The sequence below is a fragment of the Pongo abelii genome, chromosome 3, assembly GCF_028885655.2.
Source record: "Pongo abelii isolate AG06213 chromosome 3, NHGRI_mPonAbe1-v2.0_pri, whole genome shotgun sequence".
NCBI lineage: Eukaryota > Metazoa > Chordata > Mammalia > Primates > Hominidae > Pongo > Pongo abelii.
In genome coordinates this window covers 115,811,618-115,835,959 of record NC_071988.2, presented here as the reverse complement: position 1 = coordinate 115,835,959, position 24,342 = coordinate 115,811,618, and the positions used below count along the sequence as shown (strand labels likewise).

The 24,342-nt window shown below is 39.4% G+C and overlaps 1 protein-coding gene across 11 annotated transcripts in view; it reads left to right on the top strand.

Annotated features, from left to right (window-relative positions):
* HPGDS (hematopoietic prostaglandin D synthase) overlaps positions 1-24,342 on the top strand; it is a 106,641-nt gene that overhangs the window by 1,485 nt on the left and 80,814 nt on the right. For 3 of the 11 annotated variants that reach the window (XM_063723537.1, XM_063723534.1, XM_063723531.1), the window contains exon 2: positions 17,842-17,960. The exons of 5 other annotated variants lie outside the window; for them this stretch is intronic. The gene's annotated coding sequence lies outside the window, so the exon portion shown is untranslated. Of the gene's footprint in view, positions 1-5,785; positions 5,884-17,841; positions 17,961-24,342 lie in introns of all 11 variants that reach the window. 3 more of the 11 variants (XM_063723533.1, XM_054554185.2, XM_054554189.2) reach the window with 2 other exon arrangements.

Genomic DNA, 24,342 nt, shown 5'->3' with positions numbered 1-24,342 from the left:
ATTTCTATAAGTGTGTCCAATGTTTCCTGAAGTTTTGATTGTTTTTTCTTCTTTTGTTACTGCTTTTCCTTTTTTGAGATGGAGTCTCACTCTGTTGCCCAGGCTGGAGTGCACTGCAACCTCCGCCTCCTGGGTTCAAGCTATTCTCCTGCCTCAGCCCCCTGAGTAGCTGGGATTACAACCATGCACCACAACACCTGGTTAATTTTTGTATTCTTGGTAGAGATAGGGTTTTGCCATGTTGGCCAGGTTGTTCTTGAACCCCTGACCTCAGGTGATTCACCCACCTCGGCCTCCCAAAGTGTTAGAATTACAGGTGTAAGCCACTGCATCCAGCCTGTTTTTCTTTATGCTATCTATTTCCTTGAATATTTCTCTCTTTGCTTCCTCTATTGTTTTTCGGATTTCCTTGCATTGGGCTTTGCCTTTCTCTGGTGCCTCTCTGATTAGCTTAATAACTAACTTCCTGAATTCTTTTTTGGGTAAATCGGGGATTTCTTCTTGGTTTGGATCCATTGCTGGTGAACTAGTGTGATGTTTGGGGGGTGTTAAAGAGCCTTGTTTTGTCATATTACCAGGGTTGGTTTTCTGGTTCCTTCTCATTTGGATAGGCTCTGTCAGAGGGAAGGTATAGGGCTGAAAGCTGTTGCTCAGGTTCTTTTGTCCCATGGGGTGTTCCTTTGATGTAGCACTCTCCTCCTTTTCCTATGGATTTGGCTTCCTGTAAGCCAAACTGCAGTGATTTTTATCTCTCTTCTGGGTCTAGCTACCCAGCAAGTCTACCTGGCTCCAGGCTGGTACTGGGGGTTGTTTGTACAGAGTCCTGTGATGTGAAGCATCTCTCAGCTGTGGATACCAGCACGGTATTTGGCATGTCTCCTGGGTCCTGCAGGAGAAGTCCACTTCCTTCAGAGGGTCTGTGGCTTTTCTCAGGATTCCTGGTTTTTTCTTGCAGTCATTCTGGAGCTAAAATTCTCGATGCAAGCCTCTGCACGCTGCTCTGTCTGTCTGAGTTGGAGCTGCAATCTAGTCCTGCCTCCCATCTGCCATGATAATCCTGAAGTTTTTCTAAATTAAAAAAAGATTATTTCTTTTACTTTTAAAAATAGAGATGAAGTTTCACCATGTTGCTCAGGCTGGTTTTGAACTCATGAGCTCGAGCAATCTGCCCACCTTGGCCTCCTAAAGTGCTAAGATTACAGGCATGAGCCACTGCGCCGGGCCAAGAATGAAAGTTTTTAGTGGCTCATAATGAAGACTTGGAGCTAATAACACTAAAGAAAACTGTAAGCATAACAACATGGTCCAAAGAGCTGTAAGTGAAGGTGTCTGATAAATATTGTTTTATATTTATTTTGCTACCAATCACAAACCAGAGTACTGAATAACTAATGTAATGTCCCAAATAAAAACATTTTATGGTTTTATGAAGATTAAGCTTTGGATGCCATGCAGCCACATGGTTATAATATAATTTCATTAAATATATATGTATATTTAATGAAAGTTAAATAAATTAAATATACATATATATTTAATGAAATATACATAATATATAATATATATATATAATCTGTTAGTGAGTACAACAGGCAAACTATAAATGATTGGAATTTCCAAATCATAGCTGTTCCATAAATATTTATGGAAGAAATGAAGGTTCTAAGTATGTATGTCTGGAGAGGAAAAGAAAAAAATTAAAACAATTTCTAGCATTGTAGGTATGTATATATTTTCCTTATTTGATTTCTTTTTTCATTGCATTTTTAGGTTGTTAATTACCATGAATTCATACTTAATCTTTTCTGCTAGTGAAACAGCTTTTTAATGCTCTAAACACAAAAATTTTTGAAAATGCTTATTAGCACTGCTCTTCCTCCAAATGCCTTATATTTATGTTCCATGTTAAAGTTTGCAAATTATGTTTTGCCCTTTGATTTGAACAATTCTATTGATATAAGCAGGTGATATTAGTTCTATTTTACAATAAGGAGACAGTCAGAAATGTTAAATGACCTGTCTAATCTTATATAACTAGAGATAAACTTTCAAGTTTCTGACTCTCAATTTTTTTTTAATAACAACATAAAGCAGCATTTCTATAAATTCAATTGTGGTGGTATTTCTATATATTTCTGTACAATTTTCTAAGTATTCATAATTGAGCATAATTTAAATAAAAATCATAGAATTTTATATTTTGTGACTTTTTATGCAATTGGAAAATAGGAATATTTATGCAAGGTTTTTCTTAAGTCAGGAATAAAATGTCTTTAGCCAAGGCATTTCTTTAAAAATTAAAGTTTATGAATTTACTGTGTTGAGCACTTCCTTAGTATGTGCAAGATGGCATGCTAAGATGTAGACACACACACACACACACACACACACAAATGTATCACACAATCCCTCTCTGTTCTCTTACCTCAAAAGGTACTCTGTTACTACATCAAGAAGAGGCAGGTGGGTGGGTTCCAAACTGAGCATCCAAGGAACCTGATTTAGAAAGAGGTTCTGGAAAAGGAGATCTAGTAAGCAATCAACATTAGACAATTCAGGTTGAGGTGTCAGACATGTGGGAGAGCATAGTGACAGGATTTCCAATGTGTGGGAGTGTCGTGATGGAGAGTCAGCATTAGGTAATACTCACACGGGTCCTGGCAGGCACTGACTAGTGAGGACTGAAGTGAGATCATGCACCCAGCACAATCTGACTTTGTACAGCATTCATGAAATGTTAGTCTTGTTCATTTCAATTTAATGGGAAGAACAACGCACATTACACATAATGTCATTGAAAATTATGAGATGAAAATATCCTGGGTGATATTTTAAGAATTAAACTATAGAAATCCAAAGAGATCATTCTTAGCCAGAGTGATTAAGGAAAGCTTCATGAAAGATGAAGTGACTTCTATGCAAGTCAATTCACTTCCAATTCAAGTTTCTCTTTGGCAAAATGAAATATTGTGATCATATGGGGCCTAAAGACAGAGATGGATTTCAGGTCTTGTAGTGGAATCGATAGTAACAACAAATGTGGTCCAGGAATCACCAAGTCTGTAAATTCATTGGGTACTTTGGAGAATTTTGATGTCTAAAGCAATTAATTTTATGTCAACCTCAAATACAATTCCTAAACAAACAAACAAATGAAAAATATATGGACCACCCAAACTTTGCCAATAGGTGCTCAGATACCTTTTATAAAATAGGAGTCAAAGTAAAATAAATACCTAAGAGTAATTATGCTTGATAATATGTAATTATAAACCAAGAATACTTTATTACCCTATGCTGCCCACTTTTTTTGTATAGCCTACCGATACATTATTTACGTCTATTTTAAGAATAGTTTGACGAGTTTTGGCAACTGTATACTCGTGTAACTACTGATATAATAAAAATGTAGAATATTTCTGTTACACCCAAGAGTTCCCTGTCCCCACTCTCAGACCTGGGCAAACATGGATTGACTTTCTGTCCACTGGAGGTTTACCTTTTCTAGAATTTCATATAAGTGGAATCATATGGTATGTACTTCTTTCGGTCTGGGTTTTTTTCCTTAGAATAAGTTTCTGAGATTCATCCATGTTGTGGTGTATGACAGTAGTTTGTTCTTTCTTATTGCTGGGTAGTAACTTATTGTATAATATACCATAATTTTTGTTCCTCCATTTGGCAGTTGATGAATACACTTAGGTTGTTTCCCTTTTTTGGATATTGTTGATAATGCTGCTATGAACATTCATGTAGAAGTCTTTGGGTGGACCTGCTTTCATTTCTTTTGGGTAGATGCCTAGGAGTGGAATTTCTCGGTTGCATTGCAAATGTTATGTTTAACTTTCAAATAATCTGCCAAACTGTTTTCCAAATTGACTGTTACCATTTTGCATTCTCATCAGCACTGTATTAGGGTTCCAGTTGTTCCACTTCCTTACCAACACTTCATAGTCTTTTAAAGTATAATAATTGTAGTGGGTGTTTGTAGTTTAAATGTGCATTTCTTTTTGTCTTTTTTTTTTTCCTTTCTCTGGAGAACGGGTCTCGCTATATTGCCCAGGCAGGTCTCGAACTCCTGGGCTCAAGCTATCCTCTCGCCTCTTGCCTCCCTGAGAGCTGGGATTACAGGCGTTAGCCACCGCGCCTGGCTAAATGTGCATTTCTTTAGTGACTAATGATGTTGATAACCTTTTCTAGCGCTTAGTGGACATTTGTACTTTCTTTCATGAAATGCCTATTGTGATTAACTACCCATTTAAAAAAATGAGTTGTTTGTCCTGTTATTGAGTGATTGAAGTTCTTTATATACTCTGAGCACAAATTCTTTGTTAAATATATATTATGCAAATGTTTCCCCTCAGTCTGTGGTTTGCCTTTTCATCTCTAAACAGTCTTTCAGAAGTGACTAAAAGTATTTACATTTTATGAAATATAATTTTCTTTTTTTGGTTGTTTGTCTCTGTGTGTGTGTGGGGGTGGGGGGTGTGTGTGTGAGGGGGTGGGTGTCTGTGCATCCTAACATATCTTTGCCTAACCTCAGGGTTTTCTCCTGAAACTGTTGTGGTTTAGTTTTTTGAATTAATTGATTTTTTGAGTTAATTTTTTAATAGAATATTAGGTAAAGGTCGAGGCTTATTTTTTTTTCATGCTGATATCCTGTTGTTAATATTTGTTGAAAAGATTTATTTTCCTATCGAAATCCTTGGCATCTTTATCAAAAATCAAGTGACCACTTTCTTCACTTTCAAAATTGTCTTGGATTTTCTAGATATTTTGCTGTTTCATGTAGATTTTAGAATCACCTTGTACATTTCTCCAAAATAGCCTGTTGAGATTTTGACTGAAAGTGTTGGAACTATAAATCAGTCTGGAGATGACACTTCCTAGTTTTAAATTGCAACACATTTTTAAAGATTCAAATCTTATAAGAAACTTTTCAACTTATTGTATTGATGTCACTCTCCTTCATCCCCCCACCATTATTTTAGTTGTTTTTTTCTTTCTTTCTCAAAGCTAAATAATTATTTTGATTGAAAAGCTAAAATTCACTTGCCTGCAACCGGGAAGAGCCAGTCTAAAGGCTTGAACCTCAAAAACAAGGTATTGCTTTTATCTAGTGACAGAAACATGACTTGTATTCATAAATTCTCATATAATCATCACACAATATAGGTTAAGTTTTTGTGTTATGGCATTTTATTGTCAGGATATTTTGAACATCTTAACTACATGAGAATCTCATTTAATGAGGGCCCATGAGAGACATTTTTATTATCAGTGCTAAGAAAAGTTGTACTTCTGCTAAGCAACCAGAATATTTTAATTTCATGGATACTGAATATTAAATTCATCATATTTCCTTCCCGGCAATCAAAAAATTTGTGGTTTAATTCCAGCATTTGTGTAAGAACTTATGATTTTCAGTATATCCACTTCACCCTTGCCTTTGTCTTACTATCCTATTTGTCTTGCCCTGATTTTACTTTTCTATTTATTTTATATTTTATTGTATATACTTATTTTTGAAAACAATGTCAACTATTTTTAATGATATTGTATGTGTATATATACACACATTATGTATATATGCAACACATGTATACACATATATAAATTCCATTGCATCATTACTAATCTTTGAGATAATAATTATGCCCATTTTTTAGTATGAACTAACTAGTTTTCAGAGAGAATACATTCTTATTTTACCAATCAACATTATTATTTCAGTAACTAAATATTTGTTTATTTATTTGAGACACGGTTTTGTTCTGTTGCCCAGGCTGGAGCTCAGTGGTGTGATCTCTGCTCACTGCAAACTCTGCCTCCTGGGTTCAAGTGATTCTCCTGCCTCAGCCTCCTGAGTAGCTGGAATTACAGGTACCCGACACTACGCCCGGCTTATTTTTGTGTTTTATTTATTTATTTATTTATTTTATTTTTTGAGATGGAGTCTCGATCTGTCACCCAGGCTGGAGTGCAGTGGCGCGATCTTGGCTCACTGCAAGCTCTGCTTCCCGGTTCACGCCATTCTCCTGCCTCAGCCTCCCGAGTAGCTGGGACTACAGGTGCCCGCCACCATGCCTGGCTAATTTTTTTATATTTTTAGTAGAGACGGGGTTTCATCGTGTTAGCCAGGATGGTCTCGATCTCCTGACCTCGTGATCCACCCACCTCGGCCTCCCAAAGTGCTGGGATTACAGGCGTGAACCACCGCACCTGGCCCTATTTTTGTAATTTTAGTAGAGATGGGGTTTTGCCATTTTGACCGGGCCGATCTTGAACTCCTGACCTCAAGTGATCTGCCCACCTTGGCCTCCCAAAGTGTTGGGATTACAGGCGTGAGCTACCGCACCTGGCATCAGTAACTGAGTATTTAATATGAGTAGCCTCAACTTAGTTCTTCAATTTGAAAAGATCTTTAGGAAAGAGGAAGACTATTCGACTAAGGCTAATAAACTAAGTATATTATTGAAGCTAAATTATTTGTCCTCCATTCCATCTCCACTTCCCACCTCCCCAGCTGTAGAACCCTGGAACTGCTCCTTCATCATCAGCACAAACTCCTGTCTCAAGGAGCCCCTTCACGTGCCTTACTGCAGGGCTGGTGCTCTCCAGCAGCCCAGTGGAGTGGTGGATGTGATTCTTTCAAACCTCGGAGACTTTGCTATCTAGATGCAAGATCAGAAAACTTTCTGCTCCTCATTACATCTTTCAGATCATGACCCACCCAATCTCTTGTGAAAAGGAATCCTATTTCTTAAGGCTTATACCATTTTATCTCTATGACCTGCTAATTTTCTTTGTCATTGCCATCTATCATTTGATTACTTTCCTTTGATCGTCAAAAACATTGCAGAGTCTTTTCCCTGCTCTAATTCCTGCCATCATTGTGGGTGGTTTCAATATCCATAGTGTCCTTTTGATAGTCTGATTTCTCATTTTCTTATCAAACTCATCTTTTATGGCCTTTTCTACTCTCAGTTATCTCTTCCCCTGGTCAAATTTTGGATCTTTTAATGAAAAAGAACAAAATTATCAATATTCCAAATAAATGGCTTAGACATTGAGCACTCTTACCATAATGTCTCATTTTTCTGGATTGATTCTTTAACTACTTCTACCTTGATGATCCTTCAGTGAGGGTCCTGTCCCCATTTCTATATCCTCTCCCTATGTTTAGTTATCTTCCTATTCAGTTTATAGTTCATGGCCCATAATTCTAAGAATAATTTTGTCAGTGCCATAAACTGTCTTATCTCTCCTGTTTAGCAAAAACTAACGCAGTGTGACCTCCACTCTTTCATTTTTGTATATCTTAACCTGGGCAACAGACCAATTTTGGAGAAAAATCACAAAGTAGGGCATATCCATTCAATAATACTGGAAATTTACTATCATCAACTTCAACTGGACTTTCAACATGGCCCTAAAATCCTAGTGTGTTTCCCTAAGCAAGTTGCTTTCTTACTTGCTGGACTATTTTACATTTTCTGTGCTCTACTTTATGCCTTAGACTCTTATCCCATTTCCCCTTTTAGCCCAGATAAAATCAAAACAATCAACTTCCCACTACCTCACCATCTTCTGCTTATCTCTTCCCATTCTTGTCTGGTGCATCTGCGGAGAATCCCCTTCTCTTGTCTTCACCTGTTTTCCACCTTTGCCCAGGAATTCTCCTACTCTTGTCTTTAAAGAACCTTAGATAATGGATTCTCCCTGCTCTCCACTGTCTCTTCAACTTCTTTGCTTTTAATGAGGTTTTCTCATCAACATTTTAATTTGATCTTTGAGAAAGCTCAGCTTAAAAAAAATCCTTCTCCAACTACACAGTACATTTTAACATTTTTAGTATCATTAGCAGTCTTACTATGGTTAAAATCTATAAGCCATTTTGAGGTGCAGCCTCATCAATGCTACTTTTTCCTGTGCACTTGAACCCAATTGCATGCTAAAATGTATTCAAAGTTAACCTCCTCTTGCCAGCAGGTGGCTCTGTGTCAAAAGGGAAAAGGAAACATAATAAAAATACAAATTATGAGATCTACAATCTAAGATTTGGACCCAGGTCCTGGTCCCTACTACTTATATTTTTTTTATACCTTAATAGTTACTACAGGAAAGCTACTTACTATCCAGAGAAGAAGAGATATCCATGAAGAAACAAATTAATAAAAAACTAAAGCAATTATTTCAAGGAGATTTCAAATGAACTTCAGATCTGTAATATGTGTTTTTGTATTTTTTTGAATTAACATAGCCAAAAAGATAAGAGGAGGAAAAATGGTAAGTACATTTAAAAGGACTACACACATATCTCATTTTAGTGATCTTTGCTTTATTGATCTTCATAGATATTGCGTTTTTTACAAACTGAAGGTTTGTGGCAACCCTGTGTCAAGCAAGCCTATTGGCATTAGTTTTCCAACAGCATGTGCTCACTCCATGCCTCTGTGTAATTCTTGCAATATTTCTAAATTATTATTACATCTGTTATGGTGATCTGTGATCAGTGATCGCTAATGTTACTACTGGAATTGTGTAGGGGTGCCATGAACTGTGCCTTTATAAGATAGTGAACTTAATCAATAAATGTGTATGTTCTGGCTGCTCTACCAACCAGCCTTTTCCCTGTTCCTTTCGCTCTCCTTGGGCCTCCCTGTTCTCTGCGACACAATAATATTAAAGCTAGACCAATTAATAACAATGGCCTCTAAGTGTTCAACTGAAAGGAAGAGTCACATGCCTTTTACTTTATTTTTAAATTTATTTTTATAGAGTCAGAGTCTTGCTCTGTTGTCCAGACTGGAGTGCAGTGGTACAGTCATGGCTCAATATAACCTCGAAATCCTGGGTTCGAGCAATCCTCCCGCCTCAGGCTCCCAAGTAGCCAGGACTATAGGCTCGCGCTATCACCCTTGGCTAATTTTTAAACTTTTTGTAGACACGGGGTTTCACTTTGTGGCCCAGGCTGATCTCAAACTTCTTGTCTCAAATGATTCTCCTGCCTTGGCCTTCCAAAATGCTGAGATTACAGGCGTCAATCACCACACCCAGCAGTGCCCCTCACTTTAAGTTAAAGGCTAGAAATAAACTTAGTGAGGTAGGTATGTCAAAAGGCTGAAAGCCAGGCCTCTTGTGCCAAACAGCCAAGTTGTGAACGCAAAGGAAAAGTTCTTGAAAGAAACTAAAAGTGCTACCCCAGTGAACAGGTGAATGATACGAAAGTGAAGCAGCCTTATTGCTGATAGAGAAAAAGTTTGAGTGGTCTGGATAGAAGATCAAAGCAGCCAGAACATTCCCTTAAGCCAAAGCCTCATGCAGAGCAAGATCCTAACTCTCTTCAATTCTATGAAGGCTGAAAGAGGTGAGAATACTGCAGAAGATGAGTTGGAAGCTAGCAAAGGTTGGTTCATGAGGTTTAAGGAAAGAAGTTGTCTCCATAATATAAAAGTACAAGGTAAAACAGCAAGTGCTGTTGGAGAAGCTGCAGTAAGTTGTCCAAAAGACCTAGCTAAGACAAAGAATGAAAGTGGCCAAACAACAGATTTTCAATGTGGACAAAACAGTTATATTGGAAGAAGATGCCATCTAGGACTTTCCTAGCTAGAGAGGAGAAGTCAGTGCCTGGCTTTCAAACTTCAAAGGACAGGCTGACTCTCTTGTTAGGGGCTAATGTAGCTTGTGACTTTATGTTGAAACCAATGTTCATTTATCATTCTGAAAACCCTAGAGCTCTTAGTGTCAGGCCTCTGAGCCCAAGCCAAGCCATTGCATCCCCAGTGACTTGCACGTATACACGCCCAGATGGCCTGAAGTAACTGAAGAATCACAAAAGAAGTGAAAATGGCCTGTTCCTGCCTTAACTGATGATACTGTCTTGTGAAATTCCTTCTCCTGGCTCATCCTGGCTCAAAAGCTCCCCTACTGAGCACCTTGCGACCCCTACTCCTGCCCGCCAGAGAACAAATCCCCTTTGAGTGTAATTTTCCTTTACCGAAATCCTATAAAATGGCCCCACCCTTATCTCCCTTCGTTGACTCTCTTTTTGGACTCAGCCCGCCTGCACCCAGGTGAAATAAACAGCCTTGTTGCTCACACAAAGCCTGTTTGGTGGTCTCTTTACATGGATGCGCATGAAATTTGGTGCTGTGACTCGGATCGGGGGACCTCCCTTGGGAGATCAATCCCCTGTCCTCCTGCTCTTTGCTCCGTGAAAAAGATCCACTTACGACCTCGGGTCCTCAGACCCACCAGCCCAAGGAACATCTCACCAATTTTAAATCAGGTAAGTGGCCCCTCTTTACTCTCTTCTCCAACCTCTCTCACTATCCCCCAACCACTTTCTCCTTTCAATCTTGGTGCCAGCCTTCAATCTCTCCCTTCTCTTAATTTCAATTCCTTTCATTTTCTGGTAGAGACAAAGGGGACACGTTTTATCTGTGGACCCAAAACTCTGGCACCGGTCACGGACTCAGGAAGGCAGCCTTCCCTTGGTGTTTAATCATTGCAGGGACACCTCTCTGATTATTCACCCATGTTTCAGAGGTGTCTGACCACGCAGGGATGCCTACCTTGGTCCTTCACCCTTAGCAGCAAGTCCTGCTTTTCTGGGGGAGGGGCAAGAACCCTGACCCCTTCTCTCCCTGTCTCTACCCCTTCTCTGCTTTTCTGGGGGACAAGAACCCCCCGATCCCTTATTTCCATGCCCTGACCCCTTATCTCTGTGCCCTGACCCCTTATCTCTGTGCCCCAATCCCTTATTTCCGTGCCCTGACCCCTTATCTCTGTGCTCCGATCCCTTATTTCTGTGCCCTGACCCTTTATCTCTGCACCCTGATCCCTTATTTCTGCACCCCAACCTCTTATCTCAGTGCCCCGATCCCTTATTTCCATGCCCCAACCTCTTATCTCTGCACCTCAATCCCTTATTTCCATGCCCTGACCTCTTATCTCTGTGCCCCAACCCCTTATTTCCACACCCCAACCCCTTCTCTGCTTTTCTGGGGGCAAGAACCCCCCAGCCCTTCTCTCCATGTCTCTACTCTCTCTTTTCTCTGGGCTTGCCTACTTCACTATGGGCAAGCTTCTGCCCTCCATTCTCCCTCCATTCTCCCTTCTTCTCCCTTAGCCTGTGTTCTTGAAAACCTAAAACCTCTTCAACTCACACCTGACCTAAAACCTAAATGCCTTATTTTCTTCTGCAATGCTGCTTGACCTCAATAAAAACTCGACAGTGGTTCCAAATAGCCAGAAAACAGCACTTTCAATTTTTCCATCCTACAAGATCTATATAATTCTTGTCGTATAATGGGCAAACAGTCTAAGGTGCCTGACGTCCAGGCATTCTTTTACACATCAGTCCCTCCCTAGTCTCTGCTCCCAATGCAACTCATCCCAAATCTTTCTGCTTTCCCTCCCGCCTGTCCCCTCAGTCCCAACTCCAAGCGTCACTGAGTCTTTCTAATCTTCCTTTTCAACAGACCCACCTGACATCTCCCCTCCTCACCAGGCCAAGCTAGGTCTCAATTCTTCCTCAGCCTTCGCTCCTCCACCCTATAATCCTTTTATCACTTCCCCTCCTCACACCTGGTCTGGCTTACAGTTTCATTCTATGAGTAGCCCTCCCCCACCTGCCCAGCAATTTCCTCTTAAAAATGTGGCTGGAGCTAAAGGCATACTCAAGGTTAATGCTCCTTTTTCTTTATCCCAAATTGGAGAGCATTTAGGCTCTTTTTCATTAAATATAAAAACCAAGCCCAGTTCATGGCTTGTTTGGCAGCAACACTGATGTGCTTTACAGCCCTAGACCCTAAAATGTCAAAAAGCCATCTTATTCTCAACATACATTTTATTACCCAATCTGCTCCCGACATTAAATAAAACTCCAAAAATTAAATTCCAGCCCTCAAACCCCACAACAGGACTTAATTAACCTCGCCTTCAAGGTGCACAATAATAGAAAAAAGTTGCAATTCCTTGCCTCCGCTGTGAGACAAACCCCAGCCACATCTCCAGCACACAAGAACTTCCAAACACCTGAACCACAGCAGCCAGGCATTCCTCCAGAACCTCCTCCCCCAGGAGCTTGCTACAAGTGCTGGAAATCTGGCCACCAGGCCAAGGAATGCCTGAAGCCCAGGATTCCTCCTAAGCCCCGTCCCATCTTTGCGGGACCCCACTGAAAATCAGACTGTTCAACTCACCTGGCAGCCACTCCCAGAGCCCCTGGAACTCTGGCCCAAGGATCTCTGACTGACTCCTTCCCAGATCTTCTCAGCTTAGTGGCTGAAGACTGACACTGCCTGATCGCCTTGGAAGCCCCCTAGACCATCACAGATGCCAAGCTTTAGGTAACTCTCACAGTGGAAGTTAAGTCCGTCCCCTTCTTAATCAATACAGAGGCTACCCACTCCACATTACCTTCTTTTCAAAGGCCTGTCTCCCTTGCCTCCATAACTGTTGTGGGTATTGACAGCCAAGCTTCTAAACCTCTTAAAACTCCCCAACTCTGGTGCTGACTTAGACAATACTCTTTTAAGCACTCCTTTTTAGTTATCCCCACCTGCCCAGTTCCCTTATTAGGCCGAGACACTTTAACTAAATTATCTATCCCTGACTATTCCTGGGCTACAGCCACACCTCATTGCCACCTTTTTCCCCAGTTCAAAGCCTCCTTCACATCCTCCCCTTGTATCTCCCCACCTTAACCCACAAGTATGAGATATCTCTACTCCTTCCCTGGCAACCAATCACATGCCCATTACCATCCCATTAACACCTAATCACCCTTACCCCATTTAATGCCAATATCCCATCCCACAGCATGCTTTAAAAGGATTAAAGCCTGCTATCACTCACCTGCTACAGCATGGGCTTCTAAAACCTATAAACTCTCTTTACAATTCCATTTTACCTGTCCTAAAACCAGCCAAGACTTACAGGTTAGTTCAGGATCTGAGCCTTATCAACCAAATTGTTTTGCCTATCCACCCCATGGTGCCAAACCCATACACTCTCCTATCCTCAATACCTCCTTCTACAACCCATTATTCTGTTCTGAATCTCAAACATGCTTTCTTTACTATTCCTTTGCACCCTTCATCCCAGCCTCCCTTGGCCTTCACTTAGACTGACCCTGACACCCATCAGGCTCAGCAAATTACCTGGGCTGTACTGCCACAAGGCTTCACAGACAGACCCCATTACTTCAGTCAAGCCCAAATTTCATCCTCATCTGTTACCTATCTCGGCATAATTCTCATAAAAACACACGTGCTCTCCCTGCTGATCATGTCCGACTAATCTCCCAAACCTCAATCCCTTATAAAACGACAACTCCTTTCCTTCCTAGGCATGGTTATTGTGGTCAGAATTCTTACACAAGAGCCGGGACTGCACCCTGTAGCCTTTCTGTCCAAACAACTTGACCTTACTGTTTTAGCCTAGCCCTCATGTCTGCATGCAGTGGCTGCCACTGCTTTAATACCTTTAGATACCCTAAAAATCACAAACTATGCTCAACTCACTCTACATTTCTCATAACTTCCAAAGTCTATTTTCTTCCTCATATCTGACACATATACTTTCTGCTCTGCAGCTCCTTCAGCTATACTCACTCTTCGTTGAGTCTCCCACAATTACCATTGTTCCTGGCACGGACTTCAATCCAGCCTCCCACATTATTCTAGATACCACACCTGACCCTCATCACTGTATCTCTCTGATCCACCTGACATTCACCCCATTTCCCCATATTTCCTTCTTTCCTGTTCCTCACCCTGATCACATTTAGTTTATTAATGGCAGTTCCACCAGGCCTGATCGCCACTCACCAGCAAAGGCAGGCTATGCTATAGTATCTTCCACATCTATCATTGAGGCTACCGCTCTGCCCCCTCCACTACCTCTCAGCAAGCCGAATTAGTTGCCTTAACTCAGGCCCTCACTCTTGCAAAAGGACTACGCATCAATATTTATACTGACTCTAAATATGCCTTTTATATTCTGCACCACCATGCTGTTATATAGGCTGAAAGAGGTTTCCTCACCATGCAAGAGTCCTCCATCATTAATGCCTCTTTAATAAAAACTCTGCTCAAGGCCACTTTACTTCCAAAGGAAGCTGGAGTCATTCACTGCAAAGGCCATCAAAAGGCATCAGATCCCATTGCTCTAGGCAACGCTTATGCTGATAAGGTGGCTAGACAAGCAGCTAGCTTTCCAACTTCTGTCCCTCATGGCCAGTTTTTCTCCTTCACATCAGTCACTCCCACCTACTCCCCTACTAAAACTTCCACCTATCAATCTCTTCCCACACAAGGCAAATGGTTCTCAGACCAAGGAAAATATCTCCTTCCAGCCTGACAGGCCCATTCTATTCTGTCGTCATTTCATAACCTCTTCCATGTGGGTTAAGAGCCGCTAGCCCATCTCTTAGAACCTCTCATTTCCTTTCCATCCTGGAAATCTATCCTCAAGGAAATCACTTCTCAGTGTTCCATTTGCTGTTCTACTACCCCTCAGGGATTGTTCAGGCCTCCTCCCTTTCCTACACATCAAGCTCGGGGATTTGCCCCTGCCCAGGACTGGGAAATTGACTTTACTCACATGCCCCGAGTCAGAAAACTAAAATACCTCTTGGTCTGGGTAGACACTTTCACTGGATGGGTAGAGGCCTTTCCTACAGGGTCTAAGAAGTCCATCACAGTCATTTCTTCCCTTCTGTCAGATGTAATTCCTCAGTTTGGCCTTCCCACCTCTATACAGTCTGATAGCAGACCGGCCTTTATTAGTCAAATCAGCCAAACATTTTTTCAGTCTCTTGGTATTCAGTGAAACCTTTATATTCCTTACGGTCCTCAGTCTTCAGGAAAGGTAGAACAGACTAATGGTCTTTTAAAAACACACCTCACCAAGCTCAGCCACCAACTTAAAAAGGACTGGACAATACTTTTACCACTTTCCCTTCTCAGAATTCAGGCCTGTCCTTGGAATGCTACAGGGTACAGCCCATTTGAGCTCCTGTATGGACGCTTCTTTTTATTAAGCCCCAGTCTCATTCCAGACACCAGACCAACTTAGACTATGCCCCCAAAAACTTGTCATCCCTGCTATCTTCTGTCTAGTCATACTCCTATTCACCGTTCTCAACTACTCATACATGCCCTGCTCTTGTTTACACTGCCAGTTTACACTGTTTCTCCAAATCATCACAGTTGATATCTCCTGGTGCTATCCCCAAACTGCCACTCTTAACTCTTAAAGTAAATAAATAATCTTTGCTAGCAGGACTATGCTGAATCTCCTTAGGCACTCTCTAATTAGATGTCCTAGGTCCTCCCAATTCTTAGTCCTCTAATACCCATTTTTCTCCTTTTATTCGGACCTTGTATCTTCCGTTTAGTTTCTCAATTCATCCAAAACCATATCTAGGCCATCACCAATCATTCTATATGACGAATGTTTCTTCTAACAACCCCACAATATCACCCCTTACCACAAGATCTCCCTTCAGCTTAATCTCTCCCACTCTAAGTTCCCATACCACCCCTAATCCCGCTTGAAGCAGCCCTGAGAAACATTGCCCATTCTCTCTCCATACCACCCCCCAAAAATTTTCACCTCCCCAACACTTCAACACTATTTTGTAACACTATTTTGTTTTATTTTTCTTATTAATATAAGAAGGCAGGAATGTCAGGCCTCTGAGCCCAAGCCAAGCCATCGCATCCCCAGTGACTTGCACGTATATGCCCAGATGGCCTGAAGTAACTGAAGAATCACAAAAGAAGTGAAAATGGCCTGTTCCTGCCTTAACTGATGATACTGTCTTGTGAAATTCCTTCTCCTGGCTCATCCTGGCTCAAAAGCTCCCCTACTGAGCACCTTGCGACCCCCACTCCTGCCCACCAGAAGACAAATCCCCTTTGACTGTAATTTTCCTTTACCAAAATCCTATAAAATGGCCCCACCCTTATCTCCCTTCATTGACTCTCTTTTTGGACTCAGCCTGCCTGCACCCAGGTGAAATAAACAGCCTTGTTGCTCACACAAAGCCTGTTTGGTGGTCTCTTCACACGGATGTGCATGAATTATGCTAAATCTACTCTGCCTGTGCTCTATAAATGAAACAACAAAACCTGGATGACAGCACATCTGTTTACAGCATGGTTTATGGAATATTTTAAGCACATTGTTGAGACATATTACTTAGAAAAAAAAGATACTTTTCAAAATATTACTGCTCATTGACCATGTTCCTGGTCACTCAAGAGCTCTGATGGAGATATACAAGGAGATGAATATTGTTGTCATTCCTCCAACACAACATGCATTCTGCCGTCCGTGGATCAAGGAGGAATTTCAGCTTTCAAGTGTTATTAAATAAGAAAAACATTTTATAAGCTATAGCTGTCATAGATAGCAATTCCTCTGATGGATCTAGGCAAAGTAAATTGGAAACCTTCTGGAAAAGAGTCACGATTCTAGATCCCATTAAGAATATTCACAATTCATGGGAAATGGTCAAAATATCAACATGAACAGGAGTTTGGGAGAGGTTGATGCCAACCTTCATAGATGACTTTGAGGGGTTAAATGCTTCAGTGGAGGAAGTAACTGCCTATGTGATGGAAACAGCAAGAGAACTAGAATTAGAAGTGGAGCCTGAAGATGTAACTGAGTTGTTGCAATCTCGTAATTAAACTTGAATGGATGACAAGTTGCTTCTTACGGATCAGCAAAGTGGTTTCTTGAGATGGAAACTACTGCTGGTGAAGATGCTGTGAGCATTGTTGAAATGACAATAAAGGATTTAGAATACGACATAAACTTAGTTGAGAAAGCAGTAGCAGGATTTGAGAGGATGACTTCAATTTTGAAAGAAGTTCTACTGTGGGTAAAATGCTATTCATCAGTATCACATACTACAGAGAAATATTTTGTGAAAGGAAGAGTCAGTGGATGCAGCAAACTTCATTATTGTTTTATTTTTTTAGTAATTGCCACAGCCACTCCAACCTTCAGCAACCACCACCCTGATCAGTCAGCAGCCATCAACATGGAGGCAAGACCCTCCATCAGCAAAAACTAACTGAAGATTTAGATGATCGTTAGCATTTTTTAAAAATAAGGTATTTTTAAAATTAAGGTATGTACATTTCTTTAGACATAAGGCTATTGCACACTAAATAGACTGCCAGATACTCAGTGAGTTACTGTAAATATACATTCAAGTGTATGGAAAGTTCTAAATCCTTTGCTGTCATTTCAACAATGTTCTCAGCATCTTCACCAGGAGTAGATTCCATCTCAAGAAACCACTTTGCTAACCCATAAGAAGCAACTCCTCATCCATTCAAGTTTTGTCATGAGATTGCAGCAATTCAGTCCCATCTTCAGGCTCCACTTTTAATTCTAGTTCTCTATGTATATTGCATTCTCATTATATGTAAACATAATTTTTACATGCACTGGGAAATAAAAAACTAATGTGACTTGCTTTATTGCAATATTTGTCTTATTGTGGTGGTCTGGAACTGAATCCACAATATCTCCAAGATGCCTTGTGCTGTTTTACACTGATTTTCTGTGGCTAGGTTAGAAAGGCTTTGAATATCACTTATATGTCCAAATACACATATCATAAAATATTAATAAAACAAATATATGTATATGCCACCCAGCCCAACTAATAGATTATCCAACTCTTTAATATGTGAATGTATGAACTTATTATCTTCTTCCTTCCTTCCTTTCTTTCTTTCTTTCTTTTCTTTCTTTCTCTCTTTCTTTCTTCTTTCTTTCTTTCTTCTTCTTTTTTGTTTTTTTCCACAGATTTTCACTCTTGTTGCCCAGGCTGGAGTGCAATGGCATGATCTTGGCTCACTGCAACCTCCGCCTCTTAGGTTCAAGTGATTCTCCTGCCTCAGCCTCCCAAGTCGCTGTGATTACAGGTACCCCCCACCATGCCCAGTTACTTTTTTGTATTTTTAGTAGAGATGGGGTTTCACCATGTTAAGCAGGCTGATCTTGAATGCCTGACCTCAGGTGATCCACCCACCTTAGCTTCCCAAAGTGCTGGGATTACAGGCGTGGGTCACCATGCCCAGCCAATGAACATATTTCTTTTTTCTTAGAGGTAATATTGTTCTGCTTTTTGTTTATAATTTTTGTCACCTTCTTTTTTTGTCATTATAGTTTTGCTATATATATATTATATATGTAATACATATATATATGAAATCCCTAAATATATATTGTTTTAGTGTAAGTGATACCACCCTATGTGCCTTCTTTTGTTACTTTATCATCAACATTTATATATGTGAGTTTCTTCCATTTTGAGACATGTATTTCATGGCATAAATAAACCATAATGTATTATTTAGTCATCACATTAGATAAATAACTCAGACCTTCTGAAGTGCAACCAAGGGTAAAGGGGACTGTAAAAGGGATATTGGAGAAAGAAGTTATAAATTTTGGCCTTTGATCAGCTATAGAATGAGTATTGTAATGGTTATATTTCATCTTGCCTTGTGTGTGTCATATGTATATGTAACTGAGTACATTTTTACTTCATTTTTTCCTTTCCCCTGTTATTTTATATGGCATAGTTGGTAGTAGCTAAGTTTATAAATTAGTCTATATGGTACTGGATATCAGCATAACATTTCAAATAAAACTAGTGAAGGAATGAACTGTGAAGAATTGCAAAAGGTATGAGATTTACCCTACTTGCAAGTTAACAGGTTAACCTGCCATAGTTTCATAGATACTAATGGAAGACACAAGACTCCTGGGTCAGAGATGAAAGACAGTTTATTACTCATCAATTGCAGTGGCCAGAGAATGAGCATTTTTGGTGTCAGTTCCCTGAGACACAATTCCCAGGCAACTCAAACAGGGCTGGATGGCACCTGTTACGCAGTGAGTTGTGTTATAGGAAAGGAGCCCTGAGCTTAGTGAATCTTAATCTTTTATAGTGAACAGAAGGCATGCCTACTCTTTGCTCTGGAAGAGACACTATTTACATCATCCAAGTTTGTTCACATATACACGTGTTCTCAAAAAGAATTAATATCAGAGATTAGAGACATTGTGTTAAATTCTGACTCCTACCGTTGGCATATGACAAGAGAGTTTAGGTACCTCTGAGGAAGTATTACTAATGTGTACTTTGGTGCCAGGTGTATTCATATCCACTAAGAACTTCTTTGCACCTTAAGACATCAAAATACTTTAATAATGTCATTTATAGTGAAAAATTGCAGCCCAGAAACACATGTTGCATTTGGTTGTTATGTCTCTTTGGTACTTTTTAATCTGAAACTACTCCCAATGCCTTTTTTACTTTTATGACCTTGATGCTTTTGAATATTATGGCCATTTATTTTGTAGAATGCACTTTATTTAAAAAAAGTGTTTCCTCATGATTAAATTCAGGTATCTTTGGCAGGATTAGCACAGAGTGATGCTATGGTCTTCTGATTGGAAGGGAAGGGAAAGGAAGAGCAAGGGAGGAGAAAGAGGCAAGCATTCATTTTGTAAATTCTGATGGGTAGAGAATGCATTACCTGAGACAAGGAGTTCTGGGAAAACTTCTATCCATAGAGTTTCTGAGATCTAGTTCTGACTTCTCTCATGACTGTGTGACCTTAGGCAAATTATTGATTTGGAAAGTATTTTATAAAACGGAAACTTATTAAGTTCTCAAGGTCATTAATAAAGTAATAGGTATGGAAAGATCTTATAGCCAACATTAAACATGACATTTTTCATAAGCAAATAAGTCCCTCATTAGTGTCATAGATTATATAAAAACTCATAAAAACTGTAACTACTTTGGTCAATTCTGATTACAAAAAAAACCAGTAACAACTGTAGCCAATATATATTGCCTTTTTAGAAAATTTAGAATTGAACAAAATCTTTATTATTTTTTTCAGTCTACATATGTGTGAACAATAAGCTTCATACTTACTTACCTTGCCTGATTTACTCAGATAAGATGAGCAGATGTACAGAGCTAAATTCTTATACTTAGGGACATAAGGTATGTTTTATCTTCTCTGCTTTCAAGAGAAAAATAAAGGCTTAAATACATGCAAAGTGAGGATAAGACACTATGGTTCTTATTGCTGGGAGTCAGTCTCAAGCCTAGCTGTTACTGGCAGTTGAAATATTTTCACCCTATGAAAATATACTGATCCACGTGTCCTAGAAATAGTACTCTACCTAGAGGATGATAAAAAAATACTGAGGCAAAAACTGCAGCTCCCATAACATCTTTTGAGTGAGGAATAAGGCAATATTTAATTATGTCTAAAAATCCTACTAAGCTGTACTACTTTTAGAGACCAGTAAAAATGAGCCACATATATTTTTAAATGAACTATGGGTATTGAAGAAAAATATATGGAAGTGAGTAAAATTCTCAACCACTAAGACTTGATTTCTCAAAAAATAAATAAATAAATAAATGACACAAAAACACAACCACCACCATGGAAATCTATTTGGGTGGAAATATCACATCTGATCATACTTATTGACTCATAAAGACAAGATTTGGAGTTATAGCCTATTTGAGTTATAGTCCTCTTTTACTCTGCAGCTCTATAGTGAAGCTCATTGCCAGCAGATGGTAAAGCACTTTATGTTCTTAAGAGATAACCAGCGAAGGAGATTCTACATTGCCTCTCAAGAATTTGTTCAGTATATTACAACCTTTGCTGTCAGGAAACTATTATTCATATTTAACTTAAATCCCAGAAGCCAAAGTTTAGATCCGTTTCCTTTGGTTTAGCCCTCAGAGGCGAGATGGAGAACAGCTGGGAACCATCTGCATAATATCTCTTTATAAATTAGATGGCTGAGGTCATCCTACAGTGTTCTCTTTTACTGGATAATAATCCCATTCATTTAGCCTGTCTCCATATCACCTATTTTCAAACTCTTAATCATTTTAATTCACACCTGAAAACTATATGTTTTTCATGTTTCTCATAAATGGTGTACAAGACACTTCTATATTTGCACCAAAGTTGAGAATAATTTCTTTTCTCTGCTACATATATTATATCCACCTTTAAATAATATAGTATATTTCTAATATATCATTATCTGTATTCTTCATGCTGTTTTCTTTATAGCTAAGCCACACATTCTTCAACTTAAATATGTGCATTTTCTTCTTCTTCTGTATTTGTGTCACTTTAGGAACATAAATCTTATCGCTAAATTGAATTAAACTGAATTCTATTTTTTCTGACTAAGCCAAATATCCATTGCAGAGTGCAAATATCTTATTCTTCTATTTGAAATTACCTATGATTTTAATTTATATGCTCCACATTCCATTCATGTGATTATCAAACACAATATGAAAAAAACAGCTTATTCAACATAGATCCTAGAAAATATTTGGCTTCCAGGTCAATGTTACCTTTGATGACTGCTTCTTTTTCCTAGGAAAATATTTCCACTGAGCAATAACATTAGCTTAGGCCAATCTTTAGGGTCAACACATGTACACATTCTGTGGGCAGTGTTGATTTGCATTGCAGGTGCACTGAGTTTGTTCCTGTAGCATCATTTGCTTTGCCATTGTAGACAGATCAGAAATGGCTCACTGTGAGCTTGTGTCACTTGGCTTTAGTGTGTGCTAGCTTGCTCCGCAACATAGTTTGGTAGGTGTATCTCGCTCCTTCTTTTGCATGCCTCCAAACCATGGCCATGAGCTATCGCCACCAAAAAATTTTCCTATCACCACAAAAAGCAATATGTGCAGAAAATTTGTGTATAGTCTTGACCAGAAACTGACTGAAAGAAGGGGCTGCCACAAACATGCTAAACTGTATTTTTTCTGGGGTCATGATTTTCATTCCTGTAGTGATCCTGATTCAAGGTAAGATAAACTATATCTATTCTAACCAGTTCTGTCATTCTGGTCTCCAAAAATTTAGGTTTGTCTCACAGGATGCTATTTTTCTCAGAGCCATGCTGTGTCTTATTTTATTGTTCCTAAGGTGTTTTCCAGTTGATTCTCTAATGATTAAATTTAGCTATTTGGAGGGAAGCTTTCCTTCTTAAAAAGAGGTAGTGCATTGGCTGTTGACTAACAAAATTTATAGTTAATGAAAAATACTTAATAAGGATTGGCATTTAAAAAGCTAAGGCAATAAAGTAAATTCTTTTTTTTTTTTTCTTTTTTTTTTTGAGACACGGTCTCTCACTCTGTCACCCAGGCTGGAGTACAGTGGCACAATCTTGGCTCACCACAGCCTCGACCTTACAGGCTCAAGTGATCCTCCCACCTCAGTCCCCTGAGTAGCTGGGACTACAGGTGCCTGCCACCACACCTGGCTAATTTTTGTATTTTTTACAGAAACCAGTTTACACCATGTTGCCCAGGCTGGTCTCAAACTCCTGGACTCAAGTGATCCCCTCACCTCGCCCTCCCAAAGTGCTGGGATTACAGGCATGAGCCACCATGCACAGCCAAATAAATCAATTCTTGATTAAAAATACAAATATATATATTATATATATTTATATAACCTCATAGTATAAAACTCCCCAATGTAGTTCTCCATTCTCTTCCAAAAGCTGACACACAAAAAATGTTCTATTTTAAGTTGGTCATGAATTGATGATAGTTCCTCATTGCTCTGAATAAAAAAATAATCTGCATCTTTGAGTGTTTATTCAGAAATACATTTCAAAAAAAGACTTAAAATAGTTCCCAATTTGAATATTGTTAAATTAAAAAAATCAAAACCAAAATTTGCTGTTAGAAGATTTTCATTTAGACATATCTCACTTGAACTTATAGTTCCCTTATGAAATTGGAAATCATTCCTAGTAGCAGTTTTCAAAATTATTTGCTTGCCTATTCCCTAAAGGATTTTTCATTCATTTATTTGACAAATATTTCCTATGCACTCTCTATAGACAGGTGCTATTCTACATTCTTGGAATACATCAGTAAACAAAATAAAACCAAGATCCAGCCTTCAAAAAGCTTACAGTCTAGTGAGAAGAAACAGATAATAAGCATAATAATTAAATTCAATAGTATATTAGAAGGCGATATGTGCTACGGCAAAAGGAAAAAGTAGAATAGGAAAAAGGAAGTCAGGAATGCAAAGGCAGTGGGAGAAGTTTAGGTGGTTTGTAGTATTAATAAGACCTGAGCAATGCCTTAAAAGAGGGGAGGGGATGAGGCAAGTGGGAGAAGACTATTCCAGATAAAGGGAACTGCCAATGCAAAGGCCCTAATGTGGAAGCTCACCTCGCATGTTCAAGGGTGCCAATGTGTCTGCAGTGTGGTAAGGGTTGGGAGAGCAGAAGAGGAGGTCAGAGAGGTATTGGGAGTCCAGATGATGAAGGGCCCTGAGCGCCACTGTAAAGACTTTGGTTTTAACTCTGAGTAGAATGGAGGAGGGGGCCCTCTAGGGTTTTAAACAGATAAATAACATGATCTGAACTACATTTTGAAAGGATCATTCTGGATGCTTTGAGAATAGACAGTATGGATGCAAGTGTGGAAGTAAGGAGACCTCTAAAGAACTTATTGAATAATTCAAGTGAGAAATGACTATCTCAGAAGAGCCTGATGAGCAGTGGTCTGATTATCAGTTTTTTTTGAAGGTGGGTCACATGATTTCTAGATGCATTTGATGTGCAACATGAGAAAAAGGATGAAGGATGACTGAGGGCTTTTATAAATGTGTGTGTGTGTATGAAATAAAATATATAATAAGCCTGAAGTTCAGGAGAGTGGACTAGGCTAGAAATATACATTTGAGAGTCATTCGCATATGGACTATGTTATTTAAGGTGATGAGATTGGATGAGATCACAAATGGATTGGCTGTAGAGAAGAGATGAAGGACTGAGCCAGTGACAGGTCAACATATTCAGGTTGGATTGAAAAGGAAGAAAAAAATAAGGACCTGAAAAAGAGAGACCAGTGAGGGAGAAAGAAAACGAAGAGTTTAGTCAAATGGAAAATCTGTATTAAGGAGGAAAGATTAATCAACCAAATTAAATCCCCTAAGACAAAATTGATCATTGGGTTTAGTAACTGTGACGTGATGAGTGAAAACCTAATTTTGTAGCACATAATGAGTTAAAGAGAATGGGAGAAGAGGGCTGGGCATGGTGGTGCATGCCTGTAATCCCAGCACTTTGGGAGGCCGAGGCGGGTGGATCATTTGAGTCAGGAGTTCACCTGGCCAACATAGCGAAACCCCATCTCTACTAAAAATACAAAAATTTGCTGGGTGTTGTGGTGTGTACCTATAATCCCAGCTACTTGGGAGGCTGAGG